Below are 6,303 nucleotides of genomic sequence, written 5' to 3'. Positions count from 1 at the left end.
CTCTCTCTGGATGTTCACGTGCACAGAGCCGCCCTCTCGGGGGACGCACAGGAGCGGCTCAGGGACACTGCGTTGTCATTGGCTCGCTGGCGCCTTGTTCTGTTGGGGTCTGCCGTGTGGGTGTGGAACATGGTCAGCCTGAGCTGGAGCTCCTCTGTGTGGAAGCAGCCAGAAGCAGGCTTTTTGATTTGATAGTAGCTTATAATGATCAGTTCTGACGAAAAGAAAAGGAAGGAAATATATTGATGATTTTGTTTTTATTATTATTATATTATTATTAAAGTAAGCTTTTAAAGTGTTGTGTATTATTATAGTTCTTTTTTTTTTCTCTCTCTCTCCCCAAAGCACTGGAAGCTATATTGTATTTGGTTGTACATGAATTATGATATAAGATTTATGTCAGGTATTTTATGCCACAATGCCACTTAATGTATTGTGTTTTTATTTTGTTTTATTCCAGAAATGCCTCTCAGCCATTATGAATTTCTTGCCATGAATTGATTAATGCCGGTAACTAGATTATTTATGGATATTGGCAAGAATGGATAATTTCCGGTAACCAGATTACATTTTTGTCAATCCCACCATCAGACACAACTTGAGAAGTGACAGATCTGTACTGCATGCTCTCTGTTCAAAGAATGTGCACATTTATAATGTCCTTTTTATATCGACTTTATTATTATTTATCTCCAAAAATTGAAACCCTTAAGAAGTTGATCAGGAATGATCCCCTGATTGGATCAGGGGATCATCTCACTATGTGGCGTCACCACTTGTCTGAACGAAGCGGGTCAGCTTTTTTATCCCCCATCATGCCCTATTCCTGACTTTAGTTTCCCAGGAGACAGGCAGTCTTGACTGCCTTCAAATTAACTTGAAACAAGAAGTTTGAGATGACACAGCTTCAACCGTCTTTCCCCCGTTCTATCCATCTATCTCTGGCTACTGATATCACTCTTTCTTTCTCTCTCTATCTCTCTCTCTGACACTCCCGCCTTATTGGACGTGCCTTTCTGTCTGTCAGCCACACTCCTGACTGTTGCTGTTGTGTCAGCCAACCCTCCACAGATCCCTCCAGTCTTTCCACTTCTCCCGCATCGCAATGTAAAGAAACTGCCAATCTTGTTTTACAGTATGTGTATATAAAACATTTTACTAGAATCTACTCACCGTCTTCATTTGTCTTTCTTGTATCTTGCGTTGATTTTGTCTTCCGTCCTTTTCAGTTTTATGGAGCCATTTCACGGTTGTAGTTTCTACTCATGACCATCAGAGGGCATCAAAGATCCATTTGTGTGTATTTTATGTCTGCTCAGGCCTATCTATACTGTCAATGGCTCAGGAACATAGTGCAGGCACACACAGAACGGGTGTATAGATTTATCCTTGACTATATTCATACATTATAGATTTACTCTCGGCTCACTCAAGAGCTCTTAACATCAGTAGTTTACTATCTAAGGAAAAAAAATATATATATATATTGCCATTCAATCTTTAAGGGATATTTAAAATGGGTAGTTTTATACCCTCTGGTAACATACACGCCTCTGCATATGCTTTATACATAGCCTACATGCATGCATGCATATACGCACATTGTCGTTGATTTGAAATCTCATCAGGCCTTAGTGAATTCATATCTTCAGCTTCATATGTATGTTGTAACACCCAAATAATGACATTGAAATAACATCGCCTTGCTAAATGAAGTATGGTTGAGTGGTATTTGCCGGTGCTGATAAGGCTACACATCCCTGCTCCCTCATCTTTAAATGTGGAGGGCCTGTACACCAGCAGCTCCTCCTCCCCATCACATTGGCCTCTCCTCCTCTGGCCTGATGTATTAGTCCCCGGGCCGCTTCACTAGGATCCATATCTGCCCTTAAACAGTCTTTCTTAGCTTAAATCAGGGTAATCTTATTCCTCACACACACACACACACACACACACACACACACACTGAAACACACTGATGCTGATATGTAAGTGTGGCTGAGAGTCTGCAGCCCATCCGCGGGCCCATTCTCCCTGGTCTTTATGATGCTAATGTACTCCCCAGTCTAATAAATCCCTGTAGAGCCCCAGAGAGGAGATCTTATGGCTCACACCCATAGCCACCGCTTCTACCCCCCACACCCGCCTCCCTCCGTCCCCCTACCCATACACACACACTTAACTGCGGCAGAAGTGCATGCCTTGCACTTCTACGAATACTTGGGTGGTTGTTGAGGAGAGCGAGGGAGAGAGAAAGAGGAGAGGTTGAAACAAATCAAACATGAAGGTGCAATTCCAGTTACCATTGGGATGTGTGTGTGTGTGTGTGTGCGTGTGTGTGTGTGATTACCGACCGGGCAGAAGCAGCAACTGCATTGGGGTTCACTCTATGAGTCAATCTGTGGCCATTGACCACAAAGGAGCTTGATGTTCTGTTAACGATCATGTCTTAATACCTGCTACGGAAACTATGGTTAAAATACACCATGAATCCCTGGTTGTTTGGTGTAACCTGTATGAGGCCAAGAATACATGTTATTGAGGTAAATTAATGGAAGTTCTGTCATTAATTAACAATAATGATCCATAATACACTTTGGCCGCTGGAGTGGGTTACTATAGTGTCTGTGTGTGTGTGTGTGTGTGTGTGTGTGTGTGTGTGTGTGTGTGTGTGTGTGTGTGTGTGTGTGAGTTCCAGAGGCGGTCGGGGCCTTGACAGGAGTGGGGGCCCTTGTCTCGGCTAACCCGCTCCAGGAAAGAACACAGTGAGGAGGCGAAGGAAGAGGACAAGAAAAATAATCATGGAAGGTGCTCTGGCGTCTTCCACAACAAACAGCGAACAAGGGTCTTCATTCAGGTCTGGGATAGGCTCTATTACACAAGCAGGGGAAACTCAGGGTACCTCTCACTCTATCTATCCTCTAGATCTGTCTTGCTCTCTCTCTCTCTCTCTCTCTCTCTCTCTCTCTCTCTCTCTCTCTCTCTGCTTTTACATTCAAAACTAATGAAATTTCCTATTTTCGTTCGCCTTTTTCAATCTTTGTCCCTCCCGTGCCGTTTTAACCGCCTCTCTTTTCCTCACACCCCTCACACATCCATCACTCACACACACACACACACACACACACACACACACACACACACACACACACACACACACACACACACACACACACACACACACACTCTCTGTTCTTCTTCACTGCCACCTCTGTCATGTCTCCTCCTCCCACAGCGTGCATGCGGTCCGCTGTTCTCCGTGTGTACATGAGACCCCCACTCCCTCCCTGGGGAGCAGTGTGTCACTCAGCTTGAAGCCCAAGGAGGGGAGGTGAAAGGGGGCTGATTGAGCTAATTTAGCCCCTGGATGCGAGAGCAGGAAAGGCCTCACCCTCTGCTAATAGACAGACATCAAAATGGAGATGAGGGGGGGGTAGGGGTGGGGATGAAAGAAGCGATGTGTGGGGGGGAGGGGAGCAGGAGAAAGCCTATAAAATTGAGATGACTTTTTGATGGATTTATATCTTTTTGTCCAAGGGGATGTGGAAGAAACTTTTATGAACACTGAGTGACATTGGGAAGTTGCTAAAGGTTTATGCGTGTTGCCTTCAATTAAAACCTGCTGATATTACGTATTGATCCCTCCATGCTCCATTAAGATACCGTCAATCAGTGGCTGCTTTATTATCTGCTCCGGCCGGGGTCACCCGCTGTACATCCTCCATGACAGGCCCGGCTGAAACTCACACCAAAACCACTGGCTTTTACCCCCAAGATAAAGGGTTTGGACCGCATTTTACTGCCGCTGCAAGACATAGCCCCTGCAAGACCTAATTGCCTGCCATCAAAAAAACGAACGAGATTCTCCAGTGATGATGGTGTTGCTGACACAACATTGATTTTTCCACCGCGATAACTCATCAGTACTCCGGTTTGAAAGTTTGTCCTCGTCGTCGGTTCGGTCATTTTTAGGACCCTTGGCATCTTGCCGTATTATTTCACTTCGTCATGTTCCAAAATCAAATGAAACTTTCCTCTTTCGACACACAACCTGACACACGCAAACGGTATCCATTATCTATTATTTATTATCCGTCATTTATTATCTATCATTTATCATCCGATTTAGAATCAATTCCATATATTTTATCCGGTAGGTAGGCGGTGCTGTGCCTGAATGGTTGGGTAGGTATAAAGGATAGAAAAAAGGGATTATAATGAAGCCGGCTATATGCCACGGCTTTGCCTTGAAAGGTCAAAACTGAGAGCTGTCATCCAACCTTTAGACAGTTACACTTTCTCCTCCTTCATCACATTCCCTTTCACCACCCCCCCCCCGCGCTCACCACTCTCTGTGTCCTCCTCAGAACACGCATCACTCTCTCCCTCTGCTCCTCCTCCTCCATCTCCTCCTCATCCTCCTCCTCCTCCTCCTCCTCCTCATCCTGCTTGTCGATCACCTCCTCCCCTCTTCACCCCCCACCCCCCGTTCTCAAACTTAGCCGCCCGTCTTTATTCTTTCGCCTTTCCTTTGTCCATCTTTTCTTCTACATATTTAATACTCTTCCATGACTCCTGCTCACCCCCTCATGTGCTCTCCCCCCACCCCCCCGCAAAGAAAGAAGCTCAAATTGCCTGGAGAGATGAATAATGTCCCCGCCATTAGCCGTCCGTCGCACGGAAGGATCAGGTCCTTTATTTTATTTTTTTTCTGGGGAAAGGATGTGGAGAGATGAGGGTGAAGGATGAGGCGTGGCTGAAGGTGGTGGAGGTGGTGGAGGTGGTGGAGGTGGTGGAGGTGGTGGAGGTGGTGGAGGTGGTCAACTCCCCTTTCAAACTTTGCTCTGAATAAGGCTTTTTTTGAAGCCCCTAAGAGTGAGAGAAGGAGGAGGAGGAGGAGGAGGAGAGCAGGAGTTTGCGGAGGGAAGCCCATTTAGCAGGAGGTGGAACAGAGGGAGCAGAGGATCACCACGAGGCTCGCGTGGCTCCTTCAGGTCAACTCCGCCTCATTACCATATTATTAGCGTCTTCTAGGCCTCAGAGCGTGTTCTGAGAGTCATATTACCTAAAAATATCTACATTCTCTTTTAGTTTTGAGGACCATGGGCAAATATATATTCAGTAGGCCAAATAATCATGATAATAATACAGCGTTAACGGTACACAGTGTTTTGTTACGTGAGAAATGGACACGGTCTTCCAACTGTCCCTGAAACGCACAAAAGTCTAAAGGCCGCTTTGTATTTCAGAAAACAGACTAGGGACAAGTTTAAATTGGAATAGGAAAATAAGATTCTGTTTTTTGTTATGAACTATTTGAAGCGAAGTGTCTTGTTCTTCAGCCAGCATCCTGAAGCTAAAGAGTGTTCCCCTCCTTAGCCAGTAGGAGGGGTAAGTGGTCCACTCAGAGACAAAATGAGAAGGGACTAGTAGGCTCACTTGCATCCAAGTGTCCAGAATGCAAGTGGCTGACAAACCATACAAATAGAGATCTGTTTTGTGAACTTAATCCATTGTTAGAAAGTCTGTTCACTGCAGCAATTGTACAAAAAATAATTATCAGCCCATATTATTATGTTGGCATTCAAATGTTGTCAATTGCTTTCCTTAACGTGTGTCTTGGTGTGTGTGTGTGTGTGTGTGTGTGTGTGTGTGTGTGTGTGTGTGTGTGTGTGTGTGTGTGTGTGTGTGTGTGTGTGTGTGTGTGTGTGTGTGTGTGTGTGCGTGCAACGTGTGTGTGCGCACATGTGCGTTATTGTGTGTGTGTGTGGGTGTGTGTGTTTGTAAACACACTATTAACACCAATGTGATCACAAATCAGTGAAGTGATTAATAAATAAATTGAAGTGTAAACTATTTTTTAATTTATTTATCAATTTATTAACAAAGCAATGGTTAATTGCTTGATAAATAGATGTTTTTTTTCCTCCAAATTTGAATTGACTTGATAAATTGAAAAAGACCATGAAGGGAATTAATCTTCCCGACAATGGGTGTGGACTTAAAATGGCTGACAACATTATTGTCCTTGAAGACCACAGAACCATGGAAATTACTGACACTAATAGTCGCTCGCGTGAGATCTCATCTAGCATAAGCTTCTGAGGACTATTTGTTCACTTGCTGTTTGGTCTGGTTCTCTATCTGCCCGTTCTCTCCTCCATTAGGCAAGGCACTCATCCATTCATCCATCCATCCAGCCATCCGTCCATACATCCCTCTGCCCCTTCGTCTCACACACTGGCACAATCCCATTGGTTGTTGGGACACGGATGCAGGGCCTGTGTCAGTGAACTCAAGAAT

The sequence above is a fragment of the Gadus chalcogrammus genome, chromosome 13 (assembly GCF_026213295.1).
Source record: "Gadus chalcogrammus isolate NIFS_2021 chromosome 13, NIFS_Gcha_1.0, whole genome shotgun sequence".
Taxonomy (NCBI): domain Eukaryota; kingdom Metazoa; phylum Chordata; class Actinopteri; order Gadiformes; family Gadidae; genus Gadus; species Gadus chalcogrammus.
This window is presented reverse-complemented; position numbering follows the sequence as displayed.